Source organism: Seriola dumerili, unplaced genomic scaffold, assembly GCF_002260705.1.
Source record: "Seriola dumerili isolate Sdu_G_001 unplaced genomic scaffold, Sdu_1.0 BDQW01000036.1, whole genome shotgun sequence".
Lineage (NCBI taxonomy): Eukaryota > Metazoa > Chordata > Actinopteri > Carangiformes > Carangidae > Seriola > Seriola dumerili.
The window spans coordinates 3,750,375-3,769,876 of NW_019174291.1; the positions used below are offsets into that span (position 1 = coordinate 3,750,375).

Below are 19,502 nucleotides of genomic sequence, written 5' to 3' on the forward strand. Positions count from 1 at the left end.
ATCATATAATAATAGTGATAATAGCTGTCATGCATGAGAGATACATTAGCATACCCTAATTTTACACATGATCCATGTTGATAAAAAAAACACTCGAAAAATGCATGGCAAAATAACATTGTTAGTATTTTGAGAGACCCCCTAAAATTTCACAAATCATGTGTTCAGGGGAGCCCATGACTTGTTAAGGGGAACCCAACTCCCCCTGGTCCCCTGTAGTTTGCACGTTGAATACAAGTCCAATACTCTGCTTTCGTCACCACCAACTTGAGAAAAAAAAGTTGATGCTAGAAACAGTCTGAACCACATCTACACTGAATGTGGCAGAAAAACCAAAACGACAGTATACGCTCAAAGACACACAATGGGCCTCATTCACCAATATATTCTTATGTATTTTCTTAAATTCTTTCTTAAGTTGTTCTTAAGAAAACTCTACGTCAGATTCATAAACTAGTTCTTAAACCACAGAACTGTGCGCACCTGTGTTCTTAGATTGATGAATGCCAATCTCCCTGTAAATTGAAAGTGTGTGCCAGTTGGCCTTAATTAGCATAGGTAAACGCCCAAAAATGCCCTTAAAAGGACGTGAGACTGAAGGGTTGTGTGCACAACAAAGTCACAAAGAGATACCAAAGTTGAGAAAATGCCTAAACGAAAAAGTAAAGACGGAGAAGCAGAATCAAAGCGCAAAAGGAATTTCAGCAGTTCTGAAGGGGAGGTACTGCTGCAGGAAGTGAGCCACAAACAAGCGGTAATATTTAGTAGCGTTACCTCTGGATATAAAAATCACACACAAAAAAGATGCATGGGATGCAATCACACATTCAGTGAATGCAGTATCTGGAGAAGGGCGCACTACAGACAGCGGGCAAGCGCATCGGGGCAATCATCGGAGAGACAGCACTGTCAGGTGTGTCATCAGCTCTTTCATCTCCTCCTGGTCCATCTCCTATCCCAGAGGAATCAGAGGGTGAGCTATTTTTTCTGGAATAATATAATTCATAACGAGTGTGTCCTAAGGGCAGGTCTACAACATTGTCTTTAAAAAGATTAACCAATGTGCTTGTTTTCGACATTTACACATTTTGGCTTATATAACAAGCACAAATAAAGGTCACTACAGAGTAGGGGTGGGCGATATGGCAAAAATATCATATCACGATTTTTTAAAAATAAAATCACGATTTCGATTTTATCACGATCTTAAATTGGAAAAAGAAAAACAGACAGACCAAAGAACCTTTCTTAACAGATTTTATTTCAAATAGTCGCAGTTTTGCCTGCATGTGCAAACAACGTAAAGTTTAAGGTAAACAACAACATCATTCTGGTTCGTCGTGTTACTACCCGACGTGCGAACGGTTTCTGTGCAAACTTTGCAAATTACATTTGCTTGCGCTTGATCAGTTGCGGAAAATCCAAACCAATTCCATATAATGGAGGTGGAATTTCTTTTAGCAACCAACTCCGTTTGGCTTTCAGCCATCGCTCTCCATGTGCTACCGCTACACACACAAACAAGGAGGAAGGTAGGAAAGTGCGTCACTGGCTGTAATTCGCTATGATTGGTCGGTCAGGTTGACGACGTCAATACGTCTGGTGCGTCTGTGCATCAGCATAGAACTGCAATTTATAGAATCTGGCCTAGACGATCCCACGATCTCTGCAGTTTGAAAGATCGTCTTCACGTTGTAATCCTTCACGATCTAATATCGTCATATCGCCCACCCCTACTACAGAGGTTTAATTTATCATTCATTCACAGATGACCAGCTGCTGAGCCAACCACCGTCTGAGGAGCAACCTGGAACCTCGCAGCCAGTACCTCCCTGCAGCAGTACCTTCCTGCAGCAGTACCTCCATGCAGCAGTACCTGCCTGCAGCAGTACCTGCCTGCAGCAGTACCTGCCTGCAGCAGTACCTGCCTGCAGCAGTACCTGCCTGCAGCAGTACCTGCCTGCAGCAGTACCTGCCTGCAGCAGTACCTGCCTGCAGCAGTACCTGCCTGCAGCAGTACCTGCCTGCAGCAGTACCTGCCTGCAGCAGTACCTGCCTGCAGCAGTACCTGCCTGCAGCAGTACCTGCCTGCAGCAGTACCTGCCTGCAGCAGTACCTGCCTGCAGCAGTACCTGCCTGCAGCAGTACCTGCCTGCAGCAGTACCTGCCTGCAGCAGTACCTGCCTGCAGCAGTACCTGCCTGCAGCAGTACCTGCCTGCAGCAGTACCTGCCTGCAGCAGTACCTGCCTGCAGCAGTACCTGCCTGCAGCAGTACCTGCCTGCAGCAGTACCTGCCTGCAGCAGTACCTGCCTGCAGCAGTACCTGCCTGCAGCAGTACCTGCCTGCAGCAGTACCTGCCTGCAGCAGTACCTGCCTGCAGCAGTACCTGCCTGCAGCAGTACCTGCCTGCAGCAGTACCTGCCTGCAGCAGTACCTGCCTGCAGCAGTACCTGCCTGCAGCAGTACCTGCCTGCAGCAGTACCTGCCTGCAGCAGTACCTGCCTGCAGCAGTACCTGCCTGCAGCAGTACCTCCATGCAGCAGTACCTTCCTGCAGCAGTATCTCCATGCAGAAGTACCTCCATGCAGCAGTACCTTCCTGCAGCAGTACCTTCCTGCAGCAGTACCTCCATGCGTGCTCCCAGGTTCCGTTCTGCCCCACGTCTGATCTCAGAAGCGGTTCTCGACACTTGCCACAATCTCAGATACACTTAAAGAAATGAATTCAAATTTTAAAAAAATATAAAGATGTGCACTGAAATCAGTTTGACCGGAGGTAGTCTATTCTCTCTATAGTTTTTGCAAGAATAAAACAAATCGTCATCTGTTCTCTTTATACACACCTTCTCCGGTTTGTAAAGCAACTTACCATCTGCTGTGTCCAAACACATCCAGCGTCCTTTTAAGATGCCAATGGTGCATCCCAATAAGTACTTATAACTCTCTGCAAATACATCTATATGGTCATGGAAAATTTGTTCCCTCAATAGAGCACCATCTGCAATATCTAGCAGCAGCAGTAAATATGCCACTGTGTGAGCAGGCCTAGGGTGCAGAAGTCCTACTTTTGGCCTATAAATAGGGTGACAGTCACTGACTAGTGGATGGCATGGTTCCCAATTAACATAATTGATGTGAATGTGTTAAGTGTTAGTGTAGTGTTCATTTATTTTAAAAGACCATAATGCTTTGTAAAATAACAAGTTATTTTTTTAAATGTATAAATGACTTGATATTATTGTAATTTAAATAATATTATATTATATAACTGTAGAACAAAAGAAAACACAATAACCACTTATTTTGCTCAAACATGTCAGCACTCAAATGTGTGTAAGAGTGCTCTTGAGTGTGAGTAGATTCAGTTCTTACAGAGAACAAATCCCAAATAAGAAAACATTGGTGAATGTCAGAATCTTTGTATAAAGTGCGTAAGTGGGTTTTAAGAAGAAATTTCTTCTTAAGAATGTTTGGTGAATCAGGCCCAATGTTCTGTAGAGCCAGTGGAAACACCCAAGTTAGGTGATAATCCTCAGTGGCTTTGTTACTATGAACAGAAATCTCTGAGCAGAGCTTAAGACAGACTCTCTGAGGCGATATCCGCCCTCTTTTTAGGAGTTCCTCTAAAAGCAGTAAATTCATTATGAAGACATTTGCTGACACCAGACCTGGAGCAGTGTTCACATTTAAAATCTGATCAAAGCTTCCCGGAGCAAACAGAAGATAAAATCAAATTAAGAAACAACAGCTAATGGCTCTGGAGAGCCACATCAGAGATTCCCCCAGACCTCTATTACTGTTCTTATTGCTTTAATGAATGTATTTGTCTTCTTACTCCTGGTAATAAATTTGTCATCATGTCATTTCAAACTCATAATAATATTTCCATAACCATTAGATAAACATCTCTCCTTAAAATCACCTGAACATCAGGACAATAGAGATACAGTTAACTAGAATCACCCTCTGGTGGTTGTCTGCCTCCTCCACTCAGACTAGTTTCAGGTTACATCCCTGTTTATCCAGAGTCACAGAAAATGTTGTCATAATTTCTGTGAAGTGTTGAGTTAGCTAAAAAGTGTTTTGTGAGGTCACAACAAAGGCTAGAGGTGTAGACTGCCCTGGAAGCTACAGAAAAACAAATGCCTCTTCATTGTAAACCCAGTATCGAGTAAATTCTCAACCATGAACCAAACTCCTGTACTCTTCCCTCTCCTCTCTAACCTTGTGCGGACAATCTTTCTCTGCAACAAACACCCAAGTGTGCAGCAGAGCGCTGACATCCATGTGTGTGTATGTGTGTTGGCAATGACATAAGGCCGGCTGCTCCTCTGTCAAAAGCTCTCCTCCTCCTTCCTGCTCCCCCTCCTCTCCCTCTGAGACTCTGTTTCCTCAGGACGTCACCACCTGCACAAACTGAGGTCAACCAACAACAAAATGAACCCTGCGAGCTCTCTGAAAACGTTCATTTTGCCAAAATTCAAACTGGCCTTTGGCTTCGTTGTCTAACAGTGACATGTTGACCCTGGTTCTCCACAGCCAGGTCAGTCTGCTGCTCTCCTCTGATCGTTGGGCCATTTATTAAAACACTAATTGCTGTTTTCGCTTCATAGCAACACAGCTGATCTAATATAAGCCTTGTAGAGCCTGTGAAGCACGTGTGACTGTGAAATATTAAAACCCAATTAATGCTCTGTCCCTGGTTCCCTCATTGGCTATTCCCTCTATTCCAAACACTCTATGGAGCCGTAAACAGATTTCAGACATTTACAAATTCTAATAATTTTGTGCTATCACTCACAGGTGTGTAACTCCACACATCTGGTATAGGTGAAGAAACGCATGAGTTAATTTCTTGCCAAAAGGCCATGAACACAGTCGTTGCATTTTCCATCAAGGCAGACCGAACCTTAGTAGTCATGGTTACAATAATAAACACACAGACTGTACCAAGAACAGCATACATATCACTGATGCCATGGTTACTATAATAACAGTCATGGCTTGGTTAGGTTTAGGAAAAGAAGGTAATTTGGGTTAAAATTAGTACTTCCGCAACATTACTGTTGTCATGGTTACAATAATAACAACCTGGTTAACGTTGTTAAACAGTCATAGATAATAGAAACAACATAAAAAGCTACTTTAACATGGGAATCGAACCTGCTGCACAGACTTCTGAGCATTCTCTATGGTAAAGGTTGTCCGTGAAATTCGCACAAGGAAGTAAGTAAGTAAGTGGTACGAAGTAAGTTCAGTGCACTTGGTAGAAATTTTAATTGACTTGCTCCTCTGATTGGAAATTTAAAAAAATTTAAAAATTAAAAAAAAAAAATCAGACATCTCACATTTCTTTTTGAAACTGATATACTGATAAAACTAGTGGGTGTAGTATAAATCTGTGTATCAGACTGACGCCATATTTGCCACTTGAATGATCGATAAATGCAAATCATTGGAGAAAATATTTTCGTTGTTACTGTAGGAAAACCTTTGGAGAAATAACCTAAACCTAAATTTTAGTTTTTTTTCTGATCTCCACCCTTTGTGTTTCTGTCTGTCTGCCCCCCCTCCCCCCTTCCCTCCTCCTCCTCCTCGCCCCCAGAGTCACTATTGTCTTCCATGGACAAAAGGAGCAAGCAGGGAACAAACAGCCTTTCGTGTCCTCAGAAAAAGAACATCAGACGGGGGGGGGGGGGGGGGGGGGGGGGACTCAATCTCAAATATCTAATTTGGAAAGAGAAATGGTGAGAATATCTGGAGGGTGGAGTATCTACTGAGTATTTGGGGCTGCAGGATGGTGTGGTGGTGAAAGCAACATGGGTCACGGATTACAAGCGTTACAGTGCTTGAAACAAAAGGAAACCATGTATTTGGACAAATTTCACAACATGTTTTGGTGAAACAATGAATTTCTGGAACATGGAGGGACAGTGGAGACTTGATCACACTGTAGAAGTTTGACTTTCTATGAACAGCACTTTTCTGTTAAAATATCCAGAGATTTAAGCTCTGCTGCAATGTAGCAATGTAGCAAATGTGTTTTGTTGTTGCTGGAGTGGTTGCTCGGGCTCATGGTTACTGCAGTAAAGGCCACTCCAAATGTTCTACCAAACCAAAGGATAAAGGGCCTGATTTTATCATTTTGTTTATTGTTTTTTAGTTAAACACTGGAACGCTTGTCACTTCCTGCTGCCATATATTGTACTGCAGAGTGGATACTGTAAGGTAGCTAAAGAAAAACATCTGAATATTTTGCTGATACATGCAACACTTTGCCAATGACATTTTTTTGATGGACATGACAACTTTAACAGTCCAGCTTCTGCTTCAAATTCAAACCAAAATTCAAAAAGACAATTAATATTTTAAGTATAATAGTAAAATAATTAGTAATTTATTGTGTCCTTGTCGATTTGACCAACCATAAACATGCCACATTCAAATAGTCGAAGTTTACTAATATGTGATTGGTTGGTCTGGCCATATAGAAACTGGATACAGCGGAGAGAACAGTTACTTCACTATCGTTTCACTTCATCAGTTTCTTACACTCTGGTTACCAGTCTGCCTTGCTCACACTCAGTGACTTGACACCAATGAGAATGACCTGGTTTTAGTTTTAGTTCATCCATGAGAGTTGACCTCTAGATCTAGATCTTCACACATTCAAGATGTAGCGATTAGCGAGTTAGTGTGTTAGTGTTAGCTAAATTCAGTTTTTACATTTATGTATTAGTAGATTCTACAGCTTCAGATTTACAAAACATATAACAGTGAAGGTTATAGAGTCCTAAAGAACACTCATGGAGGACCCAAGTAACAAGTCTTGGACTCTGGCACTTAGTGACCAGCCAACATCTCTAAATGCCCCCCCCCAATCAAAGCAGTGTAGAACCAGGCCTAAATTCAGGCTTGAAATGGGTGTCTCTGTCCACCTGACTACTCTACTCCATCAGCCTTCATTAAAAAGGCACCACATGAATTGTTTTCCTGCAGATTTCCCTTTAAACAGCAAAGAAGCTGATCGCTTCACTTGTTTACACTTCTTATGATTTGTTCATAAAAATTAATGAGGCCATGGTGTTGATAAAAAAAAAGCCATGTGTAACACCTTTAATAGAGCGGGTAGACTGACTGTGTAGTGAATAAACAGAGCCTTTATCACATTATAAATCATCGTAATTATATTCACCCTGAGGAAGTTCTTAGCACAGGCCAGTTAGTTGTTAACTTACTGGCTTTATTTGGCATTTTGAACCCAGCTTTTTGATTGTAAAGACACACTGAGGTGTTGTTTCTCATGCTGTGACCTTAAAACCACCAACAACATACCTTTTACTTCGCTTTGTAAAAATGTTTAAACGCGACATTACTCCTGTTGAAATACCACAACAGCACAGAAACACTGGTCTTATCAGTTCCCCAGTTGATTTATAAAAGCAAATCAGACAGATATGACTTTATACTTCCGAGCTCAGTGATTATGTCAAATTTGGTTTCAGGCAAAACGGGACTTTGAAATTTCTAAAGGTGTCAGAGGAGCCTTTTCACTGCACAGATCTTAATCTCATGACCCAAATACGTTAACGTTTCTCCAGAGATTTGAATGTTAAACTAACTAAGCTGGAAGTGGCGTCACGAGGCGGCAGAGAGCAGTGACTTATACGGAGTGAACGAAGAAAGTGTTTTGAGTTTTGGATAATCAGAGAGGATCACAGACACAGAGGAGAGTGAGCCGACACGGCTCTGATGAGGACATACATTTCACTGTAAAGACTACAGTCATGCTCATGAGTTTAACACTAACAGTTATTGTTCTTATTGCCATTACATCTGCAGAACCTAGGGATGACGATGACAGGGACTGGGGCATGAGCACAGTAAGAGGCCACCCTGTATCACTCCCATCTCTCCAGAGCTGCCCCTCTTCCACTGGTGGATGGTGCCGACTCCCATTAGATTTGACCCCCATGACCTTCCCTTCCACACCACGCTCAAGACACTTACATTTACACTTACTCATTTGCCTCCTGATTTCGAGTGAAAAGCACAGTAAATACAAAGTTACACAATGAAAGAGTTGAAACGTCCAATGCACAACACAATGCAGTGTAGTTCCACCTTTTTCTTGACATCAAGTAACAGGAAAGTGATGTTTGAAGCTTTCAGGATCCAAAAACACTTCAGTCGACTTCCTTGGGTCCTCAGCAATACACCCAGTCAACTGGATGAGCAAGAAAACAGACGGACAGACAGAGAGAGACTCCTCCATTCATAGTTAGATGGGTCAGATGAAGACTACCTCATTTCCTCAGAACAAAGACAAGATACCTTAAAACATGAGAGAGGTAGATTTCCAACCCTAAACAACAAATACAGAGTCTGGTCCACTTGTTTCCTTGATACTATAAATGAAACATTTACTTACAGGACAAGCCCAGAGAAGACGAGTCGTGGTGCCCTCACCTGATTTACATTTGTCAAAAAAAACAGATAAATAGACACAGGTAGAGGTTACTCACTCTCACCAGAGCCATAATCAACCATGACCATTCAAGCTGCGCCGGCATGGCACTAATGTTTTCCAGCGGACAACACAGCACAACAAAAGGCAGTGTTTATCTTGATGATATGTTGGAGGTGTGCTGGTTCTTACAGTAACAGCCCATCATCGGCATCTCTTCATCCAGTCGCTCCCTGTGGCTGTTTCTGCTTCTACTGCTCCTGTGTGCAACACTCAAACTGCTGCACTGCTCAACTGGGTGGCAAATTCTAGTAGCTACTTCAAAATAAAAGTCTCTCAATGATTCACCAATACCAAGCTTTTGATGTGAAGAAGCAGGAGCAGGAAATGTGTAGTTTGCATTATTAGTAACTTCACACAGCGCCAATACAGATGTCAGAGAGTGAAAAAATAAACAGTAACAAAGCTGATTTGTAGGAATAATACATTTTATTGGATGTGAAACATACCAGCTAATGCAGATTCACCAGGAAAACATCTTTGTCTGCGTTTTTAAATGACTTTTACAGGGACTAATGTTGCCTGTGTGAAATTACTGACTGGGTGAATTCACTCCGAGGGACAAATAAAGCTCAGAGATGATGGTTGAAGCAATGAAAGACAATGTTTCACTGTAGAGAAACACCACTTTAAAAACAGCCCAGGAGGAAAATCTGCTCTGCCGGTGCTGAGGCACAAAACCAAACAACCACAGAGCCAGAGAGGAAGCCCGGTTTGGTCTGGTCTGATTAGACAGATTCATTTGGCTCAGTTTTACAGTAAAAACCGGACTGGCCATTAATTGCTTGACATTTCCTTTGCAAGGGCAATCAGGATCACCTCTCACTAGAAACCAGGCTAACCTTCTTTAGCTCCACCCAGAAATCCAGCTGACCCTCCATCTGTTTCACAACTATACAGTATAACCAGGTTAGCCCGATATGGCCCCAGTTTAGTAAGGCCAGCTAGACCAATCAGGCCCTCTGTTACTGTGGAAACCAAGCTAATGTATAAGCAAGGCCACCTACTTAGCTCTGATCCTGAAACCAGACAACACCTCTGTCTGTGGTTTAGCCTGGCTCGGGGGGGGTGGGGGGTGCATTTGGCCCCATTTAATTCTTCTGCTGATGGGTTTTGTGTAGATAACACTGGCCCTGTAACAAGAACCATGCCAGCCCAGTTTGACCCTGTTTATAGTATTGGGTGACCTGGGTTGGCCTTGGTAAGTAGATCAGGATAGCCTTGTTTGCCTCAGCTTCTGTTCTGCGTTGACTAGAAACTAGACTAAACCGACTACCCCTCTTTAGCAAAGCAGACATGTCTTATTTTTTCCATATTCAGAGCAACATTAGTCCTCCATAAAAAATATACCCACTCATTGATCCATCCAATGAGGTCACTGTGTTGACACAGCAGGGGTCCTGATTCAGAAGACTCCAACAACAATATCATCCAGTAAATTACAGCACTGAGGCTGGAGTACTTGTAAGGATTATCTTCAGATTTGTGAGATGTGCTCTTCCTGGTCCTGTCTGGCCCTTCCTGGCCCTGCTTGACCCTGCTTGACCCTGCTTGACCCTGCTTGACCCTGCTTGACCCTGCTTGACCCTGCTTGACCCTGCAGGTGGCAGGCTACCCGAGTGTGTTTCAGTGCAGCAGGTAACAGCAGCCATAAAGTTGAAGGAAGCAGGCTGTTTAATGGTGTAATAACATTATGTGTTGTTATGGCCATCAGAGGGGACATTAGCCCGCAGGTGTTAGCTAGCTGAGACTCAGAGCGGCCTGTTGCCTCAGGGGGGTGGAGCCTCAGGACGTAATAAAGGTAATGTGAGTCATAATGAAGCCCAGCGGCCTCAACAACACTAATAAAACACACTAATGCCTTTGAAAACAATCTTATCAACTCCTGCTGTGCTTCTTCTCCTCTCTGTTCCTGCACACTCAGCTTTTCATCCGTCCTTCCTCTTCCTCCCACACCTCTCTTACATCTTACTGCTTTCAAGCAAATTCACCTCAGGGTCCTTCTTACTCCTGCTACTGTCAAGAGATTCACTGATGCCACTGCCATTCGCAAGTCCTGTCATCCAACCTGCATGAAAATCTGAACAAACATGTTTATCACCAAAACAAAATACGCTATTCAGAGAACCATCAGTGTCTGATCAGAGCAGATGTATACTGTGTGCAAGAGCTGAATTGTTTAGTTGATCAAAAGAAAAGTAATCTATGACAATTCTAATAACAGAATCATCATTAGAAAGCAAAAATGACAAAGATTTGCTGGTTCAAATATGAAAACAAATCTGCTTTACTCTGTCATGAATGAAAGTAAACAAAAACAATGATACCATGAGCTGTGGGAACCTGTGATGGGCATTTTAAGTTCATTTTCTGACATTTAAGACCAAATAATTAATAGAGTAATAATTTTTCATACTAATCAATGGAAATAATCATTATTTTCAGCCCCACTGTCAAATGCAACATGACATTCAAGATAACTATAGTTCACCACAGTTCCAGGTGGGAACTGGGTCAAACAGATCTCCTCTCAGGTAACTCTACACATCCACTACAGCTCAGGTCACCGTTACACACCACAGGCTGTAGTGAAGCCGTAGCCACGGTTACGTGACGTGACACAGTTACACTGTAAAAGCTGCAGGGGATCTCACCTGAGCTCAGTGACATCATTTAGGTTCCAGTTACACTGCAGCCATCCCTCTCAGAGTCCATACAGGACGTGACCTGTGCACACAGCACAGTGAACCAAGGGCCACAGCAGCTGGAAAGATGAGGCCACTCCGCGCGCACAATAGTCCTCTAACACATGAACACCCGAAACCAACCAGTACCTACGTAAACTAGAATACTAATCTGCTCCAGGTTTGCTGTTCATTATATTATATACAGTAATGCGTTATATGTGTATATAAAATACATCAATACAATACAAAATCTACAAATGCCAGATGAACAATTTCAGTTTTCAATATGCATCAGCGGCTCACTGCCAAACAATTGTAATGTTACAGTTAAATCAAAGCTTATCATTAAGTAGCTGAAACACAGATTGGTGGTCTGGCAGTTGTTGTTTTATTGCTTCTGGGGGAATTAATCCAGCTTTGGCAGCTACTACAACTCTGAGGGCCCCATCGCTTCATGTGCAACTGTTTTTGCTAGTTTCAGCCAGACTGAGTTGTCATTTTCAAATACACTTGCGCCCATTTGAGCACCCATGGGTGCGTTGGTCTTAAAATGAGGTGTAGTCAGGCACATTGTCAGTGCATTGTTGTCTGGAGGCAGGAGAGAGCAGAAGTCTGTGGCCCCGTATTTCACTGTTATGTTATGGGTGAAGGGGGAGGTGGGGGTGCTGTCTAACTCTTTAGGTCTGCCTTGTGTTCATTTACAAGAAAAGAAAAGAAGAAAAACAGAAAACGGCTCTCAAACGGGAGCTGGCTCCCATCGTTCACTTAAAAGAGCCGGCTCATTCGTGACCGACACATCACTAATACGTACCTTCACTGCTCTGCTGACCGGCAGCGTAGAGCGTCAAACACATGGCACTCCTGATATTTAATGCAGTAATATGTCAACAAATGTTTCAGCATGTTGCTGGTGTTGACACCATTGCTTGAAATCTTAGTGCCACAGACACTGTACGTTTTGCTGTTAGCGTCATTTTGTGTGAAATTAAGACACAATTCCTCGACTCCTTCGTTGGTGTTCGCGCTGACTGCCTCTCACAAAAGTGTGATGTCATTGTTCTGCAAGGCGCACGGAACTAAGTGGAAGGCATCGATAAGGGAATCGTTAAGCATAAAGGCAAATGATGTTGATGGATTGAACCAGTTGGAACCGATTCCCATTCCTAATATACCAATAGCAGCGTACCTAACTTCAATGCCACGGTTACTATAATAACAGTCATGGCTTGGTTAGGTTTAGGAAAAGATTGTGATTTGGGTTAAAATTTGTGCTTCCCCAACATTAGATGATCTTTGTTGTCATGGTTACAATAATAACAGCTACTTTCACATGGGAATGGAACTCCGCTCTCCTGTGTCATATTCATCCATCCACCACAACCTCCTCCTGACGTGGACTTTGTCTCTCTTTACACTACGTCACCACACTTTTCCTTTTGCTTCTGTCAGAAATACTACGACCACTAGTTGTCGCCTAGCAACAAAACGTAACAACCTGCTGCACAGACGACCTGTGGGCTCAGTCTCATACAAATAATCTACTAGCTGGTTGGTCATTTGAGTTATTAGCTAACAAGGTGAAATAAATAAAAACACTCGCAACACTGATGTAAGTCGAAGCCGTGAACAGTGTGATTTCAGTGATCAAAGTGTTTGTTTAAGGATCCACCAGACATCACATGAACTCACAGACTCCAACACTCCGACATGTTTGTCTCCTGGGTTCAGGCGTGGCAGAGGATCAGTGTGCCGTCAGGCGCCCAGAACAGGTCAGAGCGTTGTTGCGCTGTCACTGGGTGGAGAAACAGTTGCACCACTGCGACACATTCCTACAGTAATTGTTGTTCCAGTCACAACAGCACGAAGCCTGAAGACACAATCAGTGTAACCAAACAGCATCTGTTAGTCTTTGTTTATAGGATGAGGTAGATAAAGAGGAGCTGGGTTCAGAGGGGGAGTAAAGAATCAATGGAAATTCAGTGTTTCGCCTAGAATGTTGTTCAGCAGCGGCGCTGTTGTGCCAGTGTCCATGAGGATGCGACGCCGGCCTGTATTCTTAATTTACAGCCTTTGACATTTATCTGTAGAATTATCATTTATAAAATATCATTATTATTATTCATAATATATTATTATAATAATCATTTATCTGTCCTCCTTGCTGCTCTCTTGCTTCTCTTTCCTCCCTCACCTGCCCGACAGGTCTTTTTTTCTGCAACACACTTCGTTCTAAAAATAAAAGAAAACCATCATAACAAGTTTGATAAATCTGGGGAAACACACAATCAACACCTCTTTACCTCTTTACTCTGAATTTACCCTCAGAGGAGAGGAGGAAACTTCACTACTTTCATAAAGAGTAGAATTGACTCCTCCACCATCTCCCCCAGATCACCATGCTCAATACTTGTCATTGTAACCACGGCAACAGAGGGACACAAGAACACTATATGCACACAATCACACACCTCTCTAAACTCATATCCTGGGGGCACACAGGACAATGGATACACTCTTGACAGCCCGGTGTCAATGAATGACTCTCTCTCTCTCTCTCTCTCACACACACACACTTCTATCTTTATCAGTACACTCACTAACATAGTACTAATGCATTACATAGCCCCCCTGGCCCCGTACTCCAACCTCAACCATCACAGCTTAAACCAAGTCTTAACCTTAAACAGCAATTTTAAAGTGAGGACCAGCAAACATGTCCCCATTCCCAAGGTCTACACTCAAACTGGTGCTCACAAAGATAGAAGTACACACACACACACACACACACACACACACACACACACACACACACACACAGCAGTCCAATTACAAAAAACCGGTTCTTGAACTGTACACAGTGTAAATTACCAACCTCACGGTCTCACATTAGACAACATGTTTCCTGAAACAACATGTGCTACAGGGAAAAGCAGCATGGGAGTTTCGGTGTGTGACATTTGAAACTTGTTTTCATAGACAAAACAACTCAAACAGGCCATGCAGACAACACACACCAAACACATGCACGCAAACCGGAAAACAAACTGAAAGCAAGTCGAAACTGTGTGTAAACCAGGAGGAGCGGCAGCGAACGTGACCTAATTAACGTCTGAATGATGGTTGACTTACCCGCTGGTGGATGAGCTCATCCCGGGAAACTTGGAAATGTGAAAACACGTCCGAACAGGTGGGAAAAAGCAGTTCAAACACTCATGTCCACTTCCGGTGACTCAGGTGAGGTTTCGAGCTGTTGATCGGCTGATTCAAGCTGAGAGATAAAAACTCACCTGCAGGAGAATTACCTGAAACCTGCAGCAGGAAAAACAGAGAGAGGAGAGCAGCGGGTAACACGAGCCTACCTGCTGCAGGTAGTTTAGAGGCCACACCTTCTCTGAACCTGTCCGTGCGCGCGCGCGGACACACTTGCAGCTGCACACGTGCATCACGCTCCTGTGGCTCGGTGATTTTATCTGTGTACCACTTCCGCCAATGTGTCCTAGTCCCCCCTTTCACACAGAATACAGAGGAATACACTTTAATTTCACTTATTTATTTATATACTGAAATGTATTTATTCTTTGGTTTATTTGTGGTTTAATGATTCCTCAAACTGCGTCCATATAAACACGAGTGAAGGAGGCATTCAAAGGGAGATCATTTTGGAATGGGATGCAGCCCTGCTGGCCTGCCAGTCATCAAACCATAAACAGATAAAACTCCACCATCCATGTCAGTGCTGTAAACATGTGGATTAATTTTTAATTAGAAAACACACTGACTCCAACACACGTCCTAATACAGTACTCATCATTATAGCAATAATGATCAACCTTATTCATACATTTCAAATCCTTAGAAGGAAAATTCAGGACAAAAAAAAACAACATAACAATAGAATCAAATAGAGTAACAGTAAAATGAGATAAGGGTGAAACAAGTAAAATGGGTGAACATATTAGAAGTGAAATCATAAAATGTAATTCAGAAAATGCCATGTCAGATTAGGGACAGCCTGCAGGTCAGAGGTCAAATGTCTCCCAGTCAGAGGTGGACAAAGTACAGAACTCTATTACTTTAGTCAAATATTACTTCAATACAATAAATGTTAACTTGAGTTAGAGTACTGGAGTACTTTTAAAAATATGATAATGAAAATAATAATAATAATAATAATAAAGTGCGTGAGTGTGTGTGAGTGTGTGTGTGTGTGTGTGTGTGTGTGTGTGTGTGTGTGTGTGTGTGTGTGTGTGTGTGTGTGTATGTGTGTGTGTCAAACAGACAGTAGAACGTGTAGTGGAGTAAAAGTCAGAAGTTTACAAAAAAAGTCTTCTCAAAAAATATAACATGCAATGTAACATAATGCAGTTGGTTACTGTGCACCCTGCTCCCAACAGAAGAACTGTTGAATTCTCTAAAAATGTATACTGATTTACATTTTTCATGTTTTATTCATTCAGTCAGTTGTTAAACTTGTGTTTGTGGTTTAGTCTTCCAGCTTTACTGAAGTATTAGTATCTGAGTCTCTTGGCATCTCTACTGCTTTAATTCAATTTTATTGATTTATACAGTCTGACATCACAAATCACTATTTTGCCTCTGGGGTTTTAAGATCTGTACAGTACACCTTCAATCTTAGACCCTCAGATCAGATAACCACTGAACCACTTCTCCTGAACCACCAGAGAGCCACATGTCATCTGAAGTTTTATTTCTACAGCCAAAAATCACAGTCGTGTCTCCAGGATCAAAGACCTGACATACCTTCAGTCACCCGCGGGTCCAGAAAGGTCCCAGTTAGGACTCACACATTAACCCAGTCTGTTCACCACACTGCCAATTAATACAGCTCTGCTCTCTAAACTCTATAAAGTGTCTGATGGAGGATTTTCCATGTTTTATTCATTCAGTTAGTTTAACTGTGTTTCCTCTGGAACTCATAAACTCCAGACAACAAATTAAACTGTCTCAGAACTTGATTTGAATTATTACAGTTTTATGTTCCGATATAAAGTTCATCGACTGTAAATAAAGATGGACAGCTTCTGTGACGTCACCCACAGGTTTCTGAAGAGCGGCTTTGAAGCTCAGAGTGAGCTGCTCCATTGTCACTATTTTGGCAGTGTCTGACTCCGCCCCTAACTCCCCGCTAATCCAAAAATGGACAGAGAGGAGGAGCGTGTGTGGAGCCAACACTTCGGTGCATGTCGGTTTGTGGCATGTATAAACTCCCCCACCTGTCACTCAAAAAGGCCACGCCTTCAATTACACACAACTTTAGGCCTTAACAAAATGTAAACAGGTGAGTTATACAGCGATAAGCCATAACATTATGACCACTGACAGGTGAAGTGAATAACATTGATTAACACTTGTGTTGGCTTCATTTTTCAGGTGATACAGATAAAGATCAACATTCTGTTCCAAAGCCCTCTCCACACTGACAGGGATTAATTTAGGCTGTTAAACCTGTATGATATCATGACCTCAGTGTTAACCCTGAACCTGGAGCAGCTCATTTTATTAATTACACCTGCCACATGTCAAAATGTCTGCTGTGAAAAAAGCTGCATCGTGGTCTTTTATGCAAACTGAAGGTATGATATTGTCTTCTGGTTTAACCATGACTATAAAGAGTTGCAATAATCCTGATATAGAAATGTAGGAGTGTGTATAACTTCTGTCAGCATGAGAATAGAAGGACCAGATGTTCCAGCTGACGGAAACACAGCTGGAAAACTCATGTGACTTGTTTGTTAAGATGATTTCACCGTCAAAAATGACAGCTGAGTTTCAAGTAGCAGGTTTGAACTTATTAAAACAAATAGATACAATATCACTGAAACAGTCATGAGGAGAGGTTGATGAGGTTTCCTCTCTGTACCTCTCTGCTCGGTTGGGAGTCACATTTCAAAATACTACCTGACACCTCCAGCTGTCACACTGCTGCTGAGCCCTCACTGTGTAACAGATACGTCCTTGAGAGGTGCCATCAGGGATCCAACAAGATGGCTGAAATACAAAACAGAGGACTGAAATGTGCTGACACTGACAGTAGAAAAAAACTACACTTGCACATTATGATGTTATCTCATATTGATTTTATGTGTTTTACATATCTGCATAAAATGAAATAGCATAAATGACAAAAAAAATAGCTGTGTCCCAATTCAGGGGCTGCACCTTTCGGAGAGTCCATCCTAAACCTGGCCCACGGAGGATTCCTGCTTTTGCATTATCAGCTGTGATCCTGAGGCTCTCTGTCCGAGTTGTTTGCTGCCATATTATTTTCTTTACAGGCGAACATGCTCAATACTGCTCACATGCACATGCACACATTACAAACACATTAATCAAATGAATTCCTGGTTTTTATACATATGTGTGACACACGTGGGTCATTAGCATATATGCAGATGAGTTCACGCACACACTCCTCTATAGACTGGTGCAGTGAGTTTATCTCTATGCAATATGTAAATGGGGCCTGGTATTGTGGGACAGTTACGTAAGCATCATATTTCAAAAATCTTTAGCAGCAAATTACAGAAGCTGCTGGTTGTATGGCTATTTACAGCCACGCTGAGCGACGCGCTGCCGAGACAATCGCACCAAGACAATGTGCTGGATTTATGGCTGCGAGTAAAGAGGGAATTTAACACTGAACACAGGCCAAGGAGCTGGTGAATTTGGGCAGACGACTGCTTAGTTCATCACTTCCACCAGTCATTTGGAAGAGTGTGTGTCTGTTTGTAATGATCCACAGTAGATCTCAATCACAGCTAGTGAGGCCAGCTCTCCTGCTCTCTGCTGTACACTGGAAACTACTGTATTTTGACTCCTGAGTCAGTCACTTCCTGTGTGGATCTGATGTTCCACCAGATTCCAAGTGGACAGCAGAATTTCATTTGGATGAAGGGAGAAACCAAATCTTATTTTGGATGGGACACTCTGCTCTGCTTTCTGATATTGGCCTGGACCAGCTGTTTACATAAATGTCTTGCCAAGTGCAGCTTTAAGTAGCCATCGAGTTGAGTAGATGACGCTGTCTCACACTCTGTCTGGCTGACCTTCAGCTGGTGCTGGCGATAATTCATGGATCTCTGAGGAATTCTGTTTGACTATGTTTGATGTGCTCATTTCTGATTCTCAGTTTTGGATTTAGCAGCTAATAAACTCTAAAAGAATTGTTGAATGAACTAATTAGGAGAAATTCTGTTGTGAATCTCTATTAGTACGTCAGCCTCACAGCTTTTACTGAGGACATTAAGGAAACATCAGTTGTACATGTCTGTCTTTCTCCACATGGAGAACAGACAAACTGTCTGTTTGTCAGGTCTTAATGTGTCCCTCTAGTCAGACATGTCTTTTACTTGTTGCTGCTTCAGGTGGGTATTTGAGCCTCTCTGAGCAGAGTGATGTGTGCAGAGGGTTTCTCTGCACTCACCTTAAAATATCACTTTCAGATGAGTATGTAGGGGCACCATTTTGTGACATCACAGCTATTTCATAAGCTGGTCTTGTGTCTAGGGTTGCAACCTTTTATATATGAAAAACTGGGAGACTTAAACAATCAATCCATCTGTTTTTTTTTCACATTTTTTGGGGGCATTTTTTTTTATTTTATTTGATAGGACAGTAGAAGTTGACAGAAAATGCAGGGACAGAGAGCAGCAAAGAGTCAGCCAGGCAGGGAGTCAAACCAGGAACTCACTGCTCAGGAAATCTGCAGCCATTTAGTGTGCACTCTAACCACTTGGCTGTCGGGCTATCACAGGGTTGAGGACGTGGGTGGGTGGCAGTTACTGGGTAATAAAGTAAATTGGGCACTGTTGTACCTGTTTTCATACGTTTACAGACACAGGATTGGACATAACCAAGAAAAAAAAACAGAAAAGTAGTTGAAGGAATGAGGAATCAGTTTCTTTTTGAGACTATGAAATCCTGCAGTAGAAGTGCATTTTCACAAAAACTGGGACGATGCGTTTCCCAGGAAACAATATTCATTTTCCGGGACAGTCGCTCAAAAAAGAACAATCCTGGGAAAACCGGGATGGGTGGCGGGAGCTCGGAGTTGAGCTGCTGCTCCTTCACTTCAAAAGGAGCCAGTTGAGGTGATTCAAGAATCTGATGAGGATCCTCCTGGGCCCCTCCTGCTGAAGGTCTTCCAAGTGCGTCCAATTGGTAGGAGACCCCCGGGTTCACCCAGAACACACTGGAGAGATTATATATCTCATCCAGCCTGAACCCCTCAGGATCCTCCAGGAGGAGCTGCAGAGGGACGTCTGGG

The 19,502-nt window shown here is 42.6% G+C and overlaps 1 protein-coding gene across 1 annotated transcript in view; it reads right to left on the bottom strand.

Annotated features, from left to right (window-relative positions):
• The window catches only part of LOC111216944 (nesprin-2-like), a 44,449-nt gene extending 30,036 nt beyond the window's left edge, over positions 1–14,413 (bottom strand). The window contains exon 1 of the mRNA XM_022738608.1: positions 14,345–14,413. The gene's annotated coding sequence lies outside the window, so the exon portion shown is untranslated. The remainder of the gene's footprint in view (positions 1–14,344) is intronic.
• Positions 14,414–19,502: the final 5,089 nt, after the last annotated feature.